The sequence below is a fragment of the Melanaphis sacchari genome, unplaced genomic scaffold (assembly GCF_002803265.2).
Source record: "Melanaphis sacchari strain LSU unplaced genomic scaffold, SCAv2.0 Contig28_pilon_pilon, whole genome shotgun sequence".
Lineage (NCBI taxonomy): Eukaryota > Metazoa > Arthropoda > Insecta > Hemiptera > Aphididae > Melanaphis > Melanaphis sacchari.
Genome location: NW_020271162.1, coordinates 42390 through 58986, shown reverse-complemented (window position 1 = coordinate 58986; position 16597 = coordinate 42390). Strand labels below are relative to the sequence as shown.

Below are 16597 nucleotides of genomic sequence, written 5' to 3'. Positions count from 1 at the left end.
AAACAAAACTATTAAAACCTATATTGTGGGGCTGAAGAAAAAATATACAATAATACAATATATATACTGTACAATAAATCTACTTTACCGGTAATTAAATGTCAATAACGAGTTACATCTGATCAAACCAGTGGACCACAGTTATTTCTGATAATGAAATTTGTCAGCTAAACAATTAAAATAAATTTATTAGTATTAATTTTCAGTTCTACATTTTAAATGCATTGATTACAACAACATTGACGAGTATCTTAATTAGTTTTGTACTTCGCTATGCTCTCTTTTTAATGAATTAAAATGAAGATTACACACTTTTTGGACTTTATTTCTTGCGATTAAAAGTACCTCCGTAGTAGGACTTAATATGTTGTATACATGTAACTATATGTACTATACATTTTAGTGTAAAATCATGATAGATAATTTAAAAACATTATAACAATAATATACATATATAGTAGTTATATTCGTATAAAAAAAAGATAAGGCTATATATAATTGAAAAAAATAAATATAATTTATTAACTTTTAGTTAAATTATAGTATACATATTATTATATTGAAAAATTGGTTGGTAAAATTTAATACGTGGTACAGTTATACCTACGCCAAGACGTAAATCGTATTAATAAAAATACATAGTTATGTAAATACCGATATTACATTACCTACGAAAACGTTTTATTTATAGCGAATAAATTGGCTTTTACACATATTTTTGGTAAAATAAAATACCCCTGAAAATACCTATAATTAAGTATGGGTATAATTATAAAAATAGTAATTAAAAAAATAGTAATTATAAAATAGCGTCATAAAAATGTAATATAAAATAAAAATGTTATTACTGTTATTAGTGTATTACACTTACCATTGGCTCATGGCTGTTGTATTCATATTTTAAGCATATCGTTGAAGTGATTAATTTTACGAATTCAAATCAGACAATATTAATAGTTATAAACTTTGTCTTTCAAATAATATAAATAACTAAAATTAAATTTAGTTATATTTAGTTATCTAGTTATTATTGTAATTTATGCCCAAATGCATAATAACTAATTATTGACAATATAATTGAATATAGATAGTATGTATATTAAATATTAATACGTTAATGGTTAATATATCAATAATCATTGATTACAGCTGTATATCTACTTACCAACAAGATATCTACTGCTGGTATAAAAACGGATAAATTAAAAATAGATAGTAATATTAAAATTTATTGCATTAGTTGTAACGGTTGTCATACTTATCGTACTTATGAGTTATTTTATTATGTCAACGTAGTGCATGCGACTTAAAAAAAAAAAAGATTAATGACAGCGATATATACAATCATTAAAGTCATCAAACACAATCGTAGAATTATACAATCCATAAATAAAAAATTACTTAATTTTGTTTTGGAGTATTTTTGCGAATTTACGCTGGTAAATGACAAATTATTTATTTGTATTTTCGTTGCACAGACTTTGAGACCATTTCGTGCTGTTGCTGATTTTGGATTAGACTAGTTTTCATCGTTAAGAGGACGCAGCAAACGCATGTGTTATCTCCATATAATATACACACAACAGCAAATTTTCATTCAGCGGCATGTTATTAGCTTTAATATTAAAGTAAATTTACCTATTATTAAGCTTAAAAGTAAGAATTTTATCCAGGCTATCACATGGGTTTTTATTAATATTTTAATTTTGAACTGAGTTATGAGCATTTTAAAGTTTTAATACCTTACATAGCTATAATTCAGTTTAAAATTTATATATCATTAAAAGCCTCTGTGATGGCCCAGATAAAATTCCTACCTTTAAGTTTGATAATAGGTAAGTTTACTCCAATATTAAAGCTAACAACATGTGTTATACATGGCGGGTGAATGTAGTGTTCTCTTAAGCAATGTAACTGAGACGATGCAGTGAAGTTTTCGAGAACTCTGCACTTGAAATGTCTCAACGATCTGAGAATAGTTATTTATTATTTATAAGCTCGTTTATAACGAGGATCATTTTTTGTAAATATTTTCAAATCTATTTCCTTTGTTCGTGTTATTAATTAAAATCATAATGTAAAGGAGTTGCTTATATAATAGCAATATATTAACAAATAACTATTGAAGTGTTGTAATTATACACTATTTTTACGTTAAAAATTATATTGGTAATTATTAAATTAAAGTCTAGTATTTTTTTTGACAGTAGAATTTACATAGATTCTGTTACAATACAACTGAATCGTTCCTGCCGAACAACGATAAACGTTGGTCATCTATGGTTGTTTCTTTAAAATAAGTATGATTAATATGAATATACAATAATAATGTGACGATCATAAAACAACCAAGTAGTTTGATGCATAGAGAAATTTCGAGGCACATGTGCACTGTATAGTTAATTAAAGTATCGTCCTTCCTACAATATTTTTTGATAACTAAGTAAAAAAATTATATTTACTGTTAAATTTATGATAATTCTATTTATTTTCTAAATATTATATATTATTATATTTCAAACATTTTAAAATATTAATTAGTTTGTCCCACAAGTCTAATCTTAAACAGACAACAAGGTTCTGACAGTTGGTTTTTATAATTTATATTATATATAGTCGATATAGTAGTGGTAACTCCTTAGTCCTGAGTAGTGGTAGTGAATTCCCCTTCTTTTTATTTCTATTTACATTTTTCATAAGCGTTAGCTGTTTTTCTTACTTAGATTTAAAACAAATCAAATATTACTGGACATCCTATTTTTTATCAAATTGTCAACACTATGGTTCCAAACTTAACTGAGTATATTAAAAATTTAAAACGAACGTAAATGGGGCTTACACATTTTATGTATTATGTAATATAAATATATAATAACGAATTATAAGAATGCACGTATGCACTTATTATTGAGTAATATAAATAATATGATGTACAATAAATTTTGAGTATTTGATACTAAGATATAAATATAAGCTAGTTTTTACATTTTATAATCTCGTTAATTTGAGGTATGGAATTATTATCTAACCGAATTAATAACTACCTGACATAGCACACTCATATTAGTCAATGCAATTGTGCTTATATATAATTTTATCAAATAACAGTAGTATTCTCAAACGTTCAAATCTTCGAACTTTCCGATAATAAAATTTACTTTCGATTTGTTCGGTTTTAACAGTTTTTTGAATGGCATGCTGTATAGTCATCTTATGTGGACGTCGCCACGTAAAATTAATCAGTTTAGTAGCCGACAAAGCCAATCGTCCAAAACGTAAAATTGTATATAAACGTTCGAAACACTGATGGGCGTTTACTATATTTTCGGGAGCAATAATAAAACGTCGCTTCGATTTAGTTTTATCAGTGTGTGGCGGACGCGTCATTAAACCTATACAACACTGGCATACGCACGCTGTTGATATATATGCCATATTATACGTGACCTTTGTACACTCTAATCAAACATTGACCGATATACATTCGGATCGATGGCTTTTCAGAGTGCTTATTCGTATTATATTTTATACACGTCACACATTCCGATTACATGTGCTCTCGTTCGTATACACATATTATATTGTCATAAATAATTATCATTGTCATATTATACACTTTATGTATGTGTACTATATAATAATTGCAGTGCGCTCGTCCACGTTTTTATTTCTCGATAAAGCAATTTTCTATGACGAAACATCGTGTAATAATCATCACTGAACACGCACGTTTGCAATACCTATATTTTACCATATTATAACTGCCATATCGTTTGTATATATAATATGTTATGGGGTGGACCTGTTGTTACAATTTTAACACGTGGAGGTAATGTTAAAATACGCTAATTTTCATTGAAATAAGTTTTGTAACTGAAATACATTTTTTACTTGGATATTTTATTATAAAATTAGATAAGTACCCGTAAAAAAAAGAGATTATTTCACTCGCCGTTTATATTTCATATTTTTATATTTCTACATGGGTAATGAATAATTATTATTAGTGGTTTTACCGAAAATTTTCTAATCTAACAACAAAATCTTGTGAATGAAACTGTTTCTTACACCAAAAATTATTTGGCGGTTTTAAGATATTTTGAAAAATTATTGACTTTTTGGAGCTAATAAAATTAAAGCTTTTAATATTAATATCTGATAATTTTAATTTAACATAAGCCTGAGTCGTTTAGTGATAAAGTATTAATTACATTATATGATATTAGAGTTTTAAAATTTCTGAAAACTTTGAAATTTGTGTTTTGTTGTTTGACCATTTATTTCAAATTGAAATGTTTAAGTGGTGCTAGAATTGCTTACACAGTAATCAAAAAAAAAAAAAAATAATAATAATAATAATAACAAATACAATTTACGCACAGCTAATAATAATAATAGGTATATCGTTAATTACTAATATTATGTCCGGGGATGAGTTCACCTTAGCATTGGCCCTGATTATATGCGAACATAGTCGTCTTCCGAATCATTGTACAATATAACCTAACCGGCAATGTGCTTTAGGTATTATTTTCGTTTAAAACAATATAGTGTGCCAACTAATGTAAATATCATTTATTCCTGACGCTCATAATCTCGCGGTGTTGCGCTCGGAACAGTCGTAACCTGTTTTTTTCGTTTGGATTTTGCGATAGTACGGCATTCGCGCGCCGCGCCGTGATATTATAATATTACATTGACGGAGTCACGCTCGACGTTGTTGGCGATCGTTACTTAATCGCCGCAACAATCGTCGACGGCCAATGTCGTCCGAATCCGTGTCATATGCACAAGCGCGTAATAACGTTGAAGTCGCATAGATTTTTATTCAATAACAATTATTATTATGCGCCGTCGAATAACGAGTCTTTCGGCGACCTGACGGATACCCACCCGTCCCCGACCTGCAACAGCGCGGCGGCGACGATGACCAGACGCTCAGGAATTTGACGTCCGTTAATACGGAGGGCCATGTGGCCACCGCGTGCGCATCATAGCAGACGAAAAAAACCGTATACGGCGAAGGATTGAGGCTGCGTAAGCGGTGGGAAGAGAAACTGCGATTGTACTCGGCTGTACACGCGTGTCGCTATCGAAACCGTCACCGCCACCGCCACATATGCCGTAGTAACCGTCGATGACGTTTTTCTCTTGCACTAGATTCCCGGGCACGACGATGACTGCTGTATGCTTCCTATACGTTGTTCTCTGTTGTCTGCGCATAACCCTTTGCGCGCACAGCTGCTGCTGTGAAATCTGCCGCAGGATACGGCACTCGTCGCGCGCGCGTTTCGCACCGCGGTTCGGCGACGTTTCGCAATCGACCCCGCTGAACCGGTTCCCGCTGCGCGGTCTCTGTGTCGTCCACCCTTCGTGCCGTCCGGTTTCTCAGCTCCCTCTCTTTTGGGGGGAACGGAAAAAAAGGAAAAACAGAAACGGACGATTCGCTGTGCACACATGCGGTGGAACGCATTACAAACGTTAAGCTTATTATTATGTGGGTACCGTTTCGGTGCTAATGGTATTACGCCGCAGCCAAATATTGCGTCGTTTCAAACTACGCCGCCGCTGCGGTCACCTTGACACATATGGCGCACGCGCGACGCCTGTGTACGATATGCAAATATCTATCTCCGTTCTTGGACGGCGGCGGCGGCGGCGCCTCTGCACGCAACGACAAAGGCGGGCGGCGGAGTCGTAGACGATAATATTATAATGTCATAACGTACGAACGGCAACGGTATAATGTCGGTTTCGTTACGTATCTTCGACGCACACGTCTTTAGCTGTTCGAGGAAATCCTCCGCCGGCGCGGTGTTCCCACACGTGCAGTTCGAACAAAACGGGTCGCCGCCGCCGTTTCCGGCTCGATCTCTATAGTATTCCGTCTGTCGCTCCCCGCTCGCCGTGCTCCGCGGGTTCCGTGAACTCTTGTCATTCTTTTCCTCCGAATGATGACGAACGACGGCCTGCCGCGGCCGGCGGTAGACGCAAAAAGTAGGGACGACGCTCCTCCGTGCGTGTGCGTGCGGGTGTGCAGGTGCCGCAGATGGTTGTGCGTGCGCGCGCGTTCGAGTGGGACTGCTCACCGGAGTGTCGATGGCTTGTGTGCGCGCCTTGCACGCGTGTGCTGTTTGCCCGTGTCTGGTCGACGACGATGGTACTCTTTATCATACCAAGAGCGGCGCGGCGGCAGCAGCAGCGGCAGCTGCAGCGGCGTCGCCGGCGGCTGCGGCTGCTCTGATCAGTTAAAGCGGCGGTCGGTGGTGGTAGCGGCGGTGGCAATGGCTGTGGTAGCGGTGGTGGTGGTGGTGGTAGTGGTGGTAGCCGCGCAACCTTCGTAACGGCTGCCGCCGCCGCCGCCGCGCCGCCTGCCTGCCTGCCTGCCTGCCCGCCTCGTGCGGTCGGTTAGTCTGTAGTGCGCCGGCCGACGGAACAGAACGAGACTCGATAGCCAGCAGCAGCCCACCGGCACACCAGCTGCTGCCGCGACCGCGTGTATTGTCAGTGTGTGTGTGTGTGTGTGTGTGTGCGCGCGCGCGCGCAATTAATAATAATAATAATAATAGTAATAATATTAATGATACGACGTTCCTCGCCGGCGTGTGTTCTTCACTCAGGCCGTGGACAACAAATCTCTATAATAAGTCCCGTAAGTATCCTTTTACTCCATCGCCCCAATAAAAAAGACCATAGTGTACGTCTTACGCAATACCGGATAATATATTAGACAATATATTATAGTATAAAAAATGTATATAGTATTATAGTATATTGTTGTTATCGTAGTAATGATTACTACAAGTCTTGTCGTTTATGATAATATTATTGCAGTACTCGTATTGTGTAATATTATCGCGTCCGTACCAGAGTATTTGCGTTTAACGCGTACACCTCGTAAAAGACACAATATTATTGAATATAATAGATTTTGATGAAAGAACAGCTGTGATGTATCGAACACGCCGGGTATCTTTTTCCTGGTTGCCGCAGATACCACCTGTCACCAGCACCGACTGCTGCTGCATGTGCTTCTGTCGCTGCTGCTGCTCGTGCTTTGCTCGTCGTAGACGCGAGCGCGGTGGCAGTAACTCTGACGTATGCCTTACCCGTCTTGTTTTTGTCGTGAGCTTCTTTTTCACGTTGCGCTCCGAGGGCGACGGTATATAACGATCGACGGCCACCTCGGCGCGCGCGCTATGGTATACACCGCCGGCCGTAACTGAATTTCGTTGCGAGCGACGGTGGGAAACCCCTCGGCTCGCCCGCCCGCCACGGCAGCCGCCCGTTGTGTAACCATCGCGAGCGCCAGAGCTGGGAATCGATAAACCCGACGACTACGACGACAAAGCCCTCCACCATAGTAATACACTACAACGTGCCAGCAGCAATAGCACTACACGCCTCCATCGCCACTATATTGCTCAAACCATCACCACCGTTACCAACCATCGTCGTAGTCGTCACCGCTGCGTGCCACTTATTTCGAACACTTGGCGCACGAGGATGTATAACGATCTGCTGGGCAGCGACCACATCGACAGAATACTAGGACAATCCCTGCAGCACTTGAGAACCCTCTCGTTACGCTTATTCAACACTCGCAGTATAATACAACTCCTATATCGTGAAACATCATACGACTTCTTTCGTCCTTTATATAATCTGTCCGTCCAGAAATAACAATTAGGGTCGACTTGTCTTCGCCGCCGGTAATATTTCGTCGTCGTACTTCGTAAACTCTCGTGTCTCGTCCTATTTTGGGCGGTGACGGGGTTGAGGGTAGCTATTCGTACGCAGAAACCATTCGTAAAAATGGCTTATGACGACCGGATATCCAGTCTTGGCGTCTATATGATATTATCTATACGCGAGCGAACGCCGAAGTTATCATAGTACTCACCGCTCGATGACGTTAACGGAGCGAATCGACGTTTTGGGTCAAGTTTTTCGCATCAGAAATTCCTGTCAGTCGCGCTACGCGTCCTCGTCGTAGAATAACCGACGACCACGCGCAGTGTGTTTGGTCGCAATCAAACATCATTGCCGGTCATATAATTATTCCCAACTTACTTAATATCGTACTCTTGTTGTGCGTCGAGTGATTATAATAGATTGGTGTTTATTATACACCGACCACGGCGTCGCGAACTGTACTTCACCGGAAATACCGTTCGCGAGCGCGCATGTTTAGCGCTCGCGTTCATCTGCTTGCAGTCGTGCAGCGTGCTTATTATATTATTGCGTTTCGCGCGCTCGACGTTTCGGCGGCGACGGCGGCGGCCCACTGGTTATTTTTAAACCCCCTCCGCACGACACCCTCTTGAGACTATACGACAGACGCGCACGTTTGTAAAATACGTCTGTGTAATAATAACCTCCCGACTGCTGGCCAAATGCTCGTTGCGGCATGAGTTTTGGCAAATTCGACCAAACCGTCCAGCAGCACACTCATTTTTACTCCTATCGCCTTACCCTATGGCTGAAAACCCGACGTAAACGATTTTCCACTCCCCAAAGCAAAACTTCCGTCACGTTAACAGTGTCGAAGGGTCAAGCCCGATAATGTCTTTGCTGACTATATATGTATATAAGTTATATTTTCTACGAATACGGACGCAGATGTGGGAGGGGTCTCGGTCAAAAAGATTTCCGAGTGACGCATTTACGGTATATACATAGTATAGCTGTGGGTTGAAAACTAACGCGATGTGGAGGGTCATCAGAAATGTGATATACGACCCATTGGCGGTACGTAATTTATTTGTGAAAAATCTCGTTTGCTGTTATCGTGACGTTTATTAAACAGTATTTTTCGCAGTTTCTAACTGTAGTATGGACATAAGACGTAATATATTATCATTTAATCTTCTACCTAATATACGTACCATCGACTGAACGAGAGTAATATTTGCGTAGGTGGTTTGTAATAATTAATAACCAACTACAATGCCACTACTTGCGTGCACAAATCCGATAACGAAACACGACGCACAAAATAATATGATATAGTAAAAGTCGATAATAAGATAATTTTAATTTTTTATGAAATTTTCTCACATAGTTCATTGTCATTATAACATATTAAATTCAATAAGCTTAATCTTATGTTAAAAGTTCGTCTAATACCGCGGACTTCTATCAACGCATTTTCAAACAAAACCGAAATATTGTGAAAAGTGAAATCTGTTTCAAACGGAATCTATTCCGTTTGAACGTCATCTGTCGTTATTTTCCAAATCGACTTCGGCGATCGTGCTGCGCATCACTGACTATGTACCCACTCATCGGACGTCATCGTAAGTCGCAACGAAACGTAAAATTGAATGTTATAAGTCAATCGATGGCGTGGTCAGATTTTACTTTTCCCGTTGCCCCTGCCCATTTGGTGCGATATAATATATATAATGTACTATGATCGGATTGTTGTTAGAATATACCGTCGATATACGTTTTGGCGGCTGCGGCCTTGGCACAGAGTAGTTTGTATCGTCTTCCTTCTCAATTCATTATAATAATAATATATACACGAAGCAACGCTAATAATAAAGCTAATGAAGCTTGACATGACGACGACAATTAAACACGCGTGCGTATTGTATGCATATGTGTGTGTGTTTTTGTTTGGCGGCATACACTGCGAACATCAGCAACGGTGTGTACCGTTTACCGAGCTAACGCCTATATCGACTTTCGTACGAAATTAGTTTGGTTCTAGAACCCCCTCCATTTTCCTGCCAGCACATACTATAATGATTATACTATATATTATATTATACTTTTATCTTCAAGCGCGAAAACGCCGAAAACCAACGTGTCGTCACCGTGCGTAAGTACAGATTGTATGAGTGCTGTAACGTTATATAATAATATTGCGCAAAACACTCCAGTCAGCGCGGTGATTTTATGTTTCAATATAATATATTAAATAAATATACCGTGGAAGGTCGACGAATTCTCTGCCGAAAGTAAAACTATTAAGTGTGTGTCATTTTAGCTTGATCGCCCAACAGTAGTACGCCTATACTAAAACCTAGACCTGAATGCGATCATATATACGATCTAATATCTAAATGTTATTGTTTTAAATAATCAAATGGTTTTCCGGTCTTGAGTTGCGCTGCACGCGTTCTTTGGTTGAGTAGAGATGACACATCTTGTATTTAGATAAAATGCAACGTTGGCGGCGGCGATAGTAATATACAATAGTAATAATATACATTACACTGTTTTACATTATGTGTACACAGTAAGTTAGGCGCGTACGAGCAACGACGTCGATGACGAGAAGACCGTCACCGCCGCCGCCGCTCCTTTTCCGTCGTTTCTTGCTTGACGACGAAAATGTAGCAGTAAACATATCCGTCTATTTTCCTCCTACCCAAATACTACTGACATCACCCTCCCCCTCTAACCACCGACACGATACAGTGATACAGCGGTTGTAGCGTTAAACGATTATAAAGATCGCACTCGCCAAGGCTCGGTCGGCCGGTAATAATCGTCGTATCGCCGTGACTTTGTATCCGTTAGCATCGTAACACAGTAATAGTGTACAATATAAAATATCTTCGATAGATACACGACACATATGAGACATTATTTAGCACATAGTATTAATACATAATATTATAGGAATTTTTGATTTATAACCATATAAACGCACGTGACCCGGAGTTATAATAATGCACAAATGGGGGAAGGAATTTAGGTACCAAATTATTAAGAAAATTGATATTAAAATATATTAATAATATCATTATTAATATAATTTTCATTTATTATTAACTTTTTTCTAAAATTTTCTAAAACATCGTTTAGACCTAATACTAAGTCCACAAAATCAACCAGTAATCTGATACTTAAAGAACTTATTTGGTAAATTTACTTTAATATTAAAGCTAAGAGCATAAAACGGATCCTACTGAACGAAAATTTCCTAAGTTGTATATTAGTATATTTGTATGTATGTAAGACAGAGATAACACATGCGAGTGCAGCGTCCTCTTAAAATCTAAAGTTACAAACTATTTTAAAATTGTTTTCATCTTAATCGTTTATTTCAACTTGCATTCTTAAGTGGATTGGAAACGATGATTTTCTGTCATTACACGCACAACGTAGAATTATAGACGTGTTCTATTTCAAATGATATAAGAAGTTATAAGAATTTTTAAAATAAATTTGAATTTTTCGTTAAGTCTATGTAAGATTGATTTTTCTATTTTTTTGATTTTATGCGACAAAATCCTAAAAACATTATATTAAAAAATTTACAAATTTAAATTTTTGGAGAATTTAAAATCAAAAATGTGGTAAAATTCTATCTATGTTGCGCGTGTATTAGACAAGTACAGATCACCGTTTCCAATCCCTATAAAGACGCAAAAATAAAATAACAACCAAAAAAATATACATTTAAAATGTATTCATGTATTTCAACTATTAAAATTATATTGAAACTTAAAATTTATTTCATTTAGGTTCTCGTATGATGGGAATACATTTAAATACAATTTTTAAATTTATTTATTATGAAGATGCGTAGTGAGCAATACTTTGATCATCGATTGCATCCACTCATAAGAAAATGTGGTTATGCCCCAGAAATCCATTAACACTGTAGTTACTTTAATGTTTTATGTTGTTTGTCGGGAAAATGCTATTTTCGAAGGTATAGTTCCAACTATCTATCCGAAACTGTTTCGTTTTTAGACGACCGCGTTCGTAAAAAATAATGGTGATTAAATATTATACGCATTTTTTTCCGTGCAGATCCGTAAGTACAACGCAAACACATTTTTGAACATAAAATATTTTGTAAATATGGTGTATAAACACAGCACCTAGCCGTGTACACATAATAATATTATGATTAAATATAGCAGTTGTGTGTCGCGAGAAGGTAAGGTCTTACTCGTGCGATAGTTATTTTGTTTCGTGTTGGCTTTTATTTTCCCATCCTCTGCGATTTATATTTATATATAATATTCTAATGTCGATATGATATATTACTATTATTGCACGTGATAAACGGCTGCAACGAAGGTTTCGAGTATATATTATGTACAGTAGGAAACGTTACGAAAATTGTTTGCCAAGGTCGTCGTCGCATCGCCATATTATATGTATATATTATTAAGTTATTACGTATTGTCATTATATTATGTGATATATAAGTACGACCGCCACTCTCCTCTCCGGTAGATTCTATGGCATGTTTGAGCCGCGGACTCGGCGAGCTCGAAATATTTATCTTCGCGCCGCCGCGAAACGCTCTCTGCGAGAACCGCGGCCAAGTGTGTCCCCGCCGTTTGGCAAGAACTGTGGCGCGGAGATCGCTCTCGTCGCCGTTATATCCATCGCCAGGTAGACGATGGTCTATTTCCGAGCGTTCTGCGGTGTGTGGGGCGGGACGACGACGATGACACCTTAAACGCGCCGTCGCAGGATTTCGGTCGTGACTGTTTTCTTCCAAAAATGAGATAGGTACTGTATGTCCGTATCCGTCCGTGTCCGTGTCCGTATTCGCTATCAAAATAAGATTCACTTTCTCATTGATTTTAATAAAAACCTGTCATTTTCATATTCTGACCATAAATATTATTCTATAATATTTTTAAGAAATGATTAAAAATCAAAAATGATTGTGATAAAAATATATTTTTTTTTACATTAAAACTATAATAACTTCAAATTAAAATGTAGTACATAAATAACCATTTTATTTTTTAAATGATTTAATATTAATATAATTAAATGTATAAATATAAATATAAATATTCAATTATTATTTTATTTTAAATAACTATTTAATAGTGAGAAGATTTTAAACCCAAAAAAATGGAAAGTATTTTTTTTTTTTTTTTTTTGAGAAAACTACTTATTTCATTTTACAAAGGAAAATAATATAATCCTGTTTATTGTTTCAATACTTTGATGCTCATATGCTCTCATGGTCAGTGGTCACCTCGTAGAGTTTAATTTAAAAAGTTGTTCATGGTTTAACTCTATGCATCTGTTTGATTTCTGAACGCGTATGCTCACAGCTTCCAACGCATATTTCGCGATTGCGAGTGAGATAAACCATAGTAGTATATTATACAATATTTCGACATAGCTGACGCCTCTAGGTGCTCATGTAATTTGAAGTTCAAAGGGAAAAACGTTATTCAAGTTATATATTGACAATTTTGAGATATCAAAAACCAATTTAGTGAGATGGTAAGAATTTTCGATAAGTACCCGACGACTTATTTCGAGATATCAAAGTTCGAGTTACCGATAGTCAACCGTCTAGTTTATTATATACTTTGCTCGTGTATTAATAAAGTATCGATCGTTGCGGTTTTATGTCTTATATATCACGTTTCTTTTATATTGTGGCGCAAACCGCTTGAACGTTGTCGTCGTCGTCGTCGGTCATGAAAAATATAAAACTCGGTGGCCTCACAGAAGAATTTCATCACGAGGTGTCCCCTCCATCTTGATATGATTATAACATTAATAATAAGTGGAATTTCTTCCGCGGCGGGTTTATTTCGTTTGCCGAATGTACCGCATATAATATATGCCCGTGAAGAGCGGGAACGGTCAAACTCGGTATGCTCAGAGCTCGTTCAGTTATCGCCGGACGAGACTCGTGATTTATCGTAGTAGTAAAATGCCTTAATACATTGTTGTTATTACTGTAATTACCGGAGGAGCACGAGAGTTTGAGCTTTTTGACAGCGGTATATAACTTTGCGAGAGGCGTCGACGGGTTCGTCGATAACGATTATGGCGATGACGACGGAGAAGAGATTTGAAACGACGACGCGATGACTGTATATTATGCGCGATGACGACGATCAACAACGCGCGAGACCTCTGCACCGCAGCCCATAAATATTTAACGACGGCGTGTACATAATACGCGTTCGCAAACCCGTAACGACGATTACGGCGTGCGCGCGTGTGACCTAAATAATATTATATTATTGTCGTCGTACTCGCGACGCCGCCGCCGCCGCCATCGGCGACACGCGGCGGTGCGATGAGGTACCGTGCTCGCCGCCGGACGATGACGAGAGACAAAAGGCGCGCTCGGCCCTGAACCGCGCGCCGCAGCGCCTGCAGGATTACGGGCCGAACGCGCGAAACCACCGCAGCGGCCACTCTAGCGTTTCTACGCACGGACGCCCGTTTTTCCTTCGGGACGTGTCCGACGGTTCCGTCAGGTATAAATATTACAGTGAATTCGTGCGCTTATGTACGCGTACCGCACACGTGTCTCTTTGAAAACCGATGTATCGATTGTGCGTATGGCCGAAGAAAAAAAAAAACCGAAAACACGTACGTCGCGCGCCGAGATTTTGTGTGTGTGCGGTGCGGCGGAAAGCGGCAGCGCCGCGCGGACGTCGTCGGTCGCTCTCACTCTTTCGCGCGCGCGCGAAGTGGAACGAGGACAACGCCGGCCGGCACGTCGACTCGAGATGATCGTCGTGTTACGCGCGACGTCGGTTCGGGCGCGCGTCCGACGCGTAAAAAGCAGCCGCGTCGACCGCGGCCACGTTGCGGCCTTCCGCCGGTTTCCCATACTCGCCGTGGCGGTTTAGGCGACGCGCGCGGACACTCGACGAAGACACCCGCGACCGTCACCGGAAAACTGACACCGCGCCGAGTGTGTCGCAGTCGTCGTGTGTGTCTTCAGCGGACGTCAGACTTGTCTTCGGCGGCCTATAGCGCCATATCATCGCGGCCTGCACACCGGACTCGTCCGCGACCATGTGTGTATGCCACTGCCGTCGTCGACGAGGTCAAAGACCTATATTTAGTGGCCGCCGCCGATGACCGTTTCTGCCCGCTCCAGAAAACTCGTTCGCTCGCCTCTTCCTTTCTCGCGCGCATACCACGTGCGTCGTCCACGATGCGTCTTCCGGTTCTCCTTGTCCCGCGTAACCAGTACGATATCATATAGGCACTACAGTTAATTACTCTCGCACGGTCTTCTTTTTCGCGCCAACGCTATATCATCGCCGCCGCCGTCTAATCGTGACTTGTAAACACGTCATCCGTCGCGCAGGTTACTCTGTACACGTGCATAATACCATTGGATCATCAAGTCTCTTTACATTATAATATTAACATTATTGTGTAACGCGTACAAACACTAATTTTACAATAATATTCATAAAAATATCCGAGTACATGTTATTATAGAATATAATATAACTCGAAAATATCGTAAAGCGTAACCGTGTATACGGTTACAACACTTATATCATATTATCGTTATGATATCACCATCTAAACTCTAAATCAATTACGCATAGGACGCGAGTGTGTGTGTTTGTGTTCGCGCGCGCGTTTGTGTATTTGTGTGTAGAGATGATGTGGAGGAGGCAACGATTACGTACGATATAATTATTATATTAATATTATACATACACAGTAGGCATGTGTGTGTGTGTGTGTGTGCGCGTGTGTAAATAAAACGACATAACGACATAGTTTTATTAGCTCACACGTGTGTGCAGTACGGCTCCGAACGTTGGCGGTAATTTTATTACAACGATACTGTGTGTAAGTGTATAATATATTATTATACGTACACGTCTAGATACTACTTATTACTACGCACCATATCTATGCCCGAACACCGCTCGACATATATTTTTCTGTTTAATAATTGTTGGTATATTATATTACATTATTATTATTATTATTATTATTATTATTATTATTATTATTAATATTAATATTATGTCTCTGCACGTCGGTGTGTGTATGTGTGTGTGTTTGTGTGTGTGTGTGTATAACAGTGTTTGACTAATCGTTATCATCGAGTATGTATACGTTCGTCATTTGCATATGTGTATTCCCGGCGTTTAAAAATGGGCAATGCAGCTCTATATTCTGATCTTTTTATTAATCTTGTAGGACGCGACTATATATAATATAATGGTGAGGGGTTCCTCCGATGATGATGATAATGATGATGATCGTAACGAAATAAATTGGATTCGGCGAACGGTTGTGTGTGGGAGAGAAAAGGGGGAAAGGGGTTCATGGATGGTTTCATAAAATATATTATTGTTGTTAATTATAATAATAATAATAATAATAATATGACGGAGTACTTAGTTATATATGTGTGCCATAATAATATACGCAGTAACCCAGGCAGTTGCAGGAGTCTTAGCTATATACCTATATATATTATAGAGCGCGTATATTTGAATCAAAAATATTTTCGTTTTGTTTGATACAATATATTATCATAGTATAATATGTTGTAATCGGGACTTGAACTTGAATTGCTATTATATTTAAATGTAACAAATATCAGAGTAGAAGTATCGTCTGTTTTTATTTATGTACAAGAGTATGCCGAATACCATCGCTACCAACGCCGTCGCAACCATTACAGCTATAATATGCTGTAAAGTATAAATACTATAATATTATACATGATCATCATGTACCGACCTAACGCAATGTGGATCGATATTGTCGTCGTAAACGACGCGTGTTGTTTCGTCACCGCGGTTGAGTGTTTATCGATGATCCGTCATCATCTGGCCATCCTCGACCGCCGCTTTTTTTTTTATACCTA

At 38.6% G+C, this 16597-nt stretch overlaps 1 protein-coding gene across 2 annotated transcripts in view; it reads left to right on the top strand.

Moving 5' to 3' along the window:
- LOC112595633 overlaps window positions 1-16597 on the top strand; it is a 74503-nt gene that overhangs the window by 19383 nt on the left and 38523 nt on the right. The window contains exon 1 of one of the 2 annotated variants that reach the window (XM_025340912.1): window positions 6410-6652. The exons of the other annotated variant lie outside the window; for it this stretch is intronic. The gene's annotated coding sequence lies outside the window, so the exon portion shown is untranslated. Of the gene's footprint in view, window positions 1-6409; window positions 6653-16597 lie in introns of those variants that run through there. 2 annotated transcript variants of the gene reach the window in all.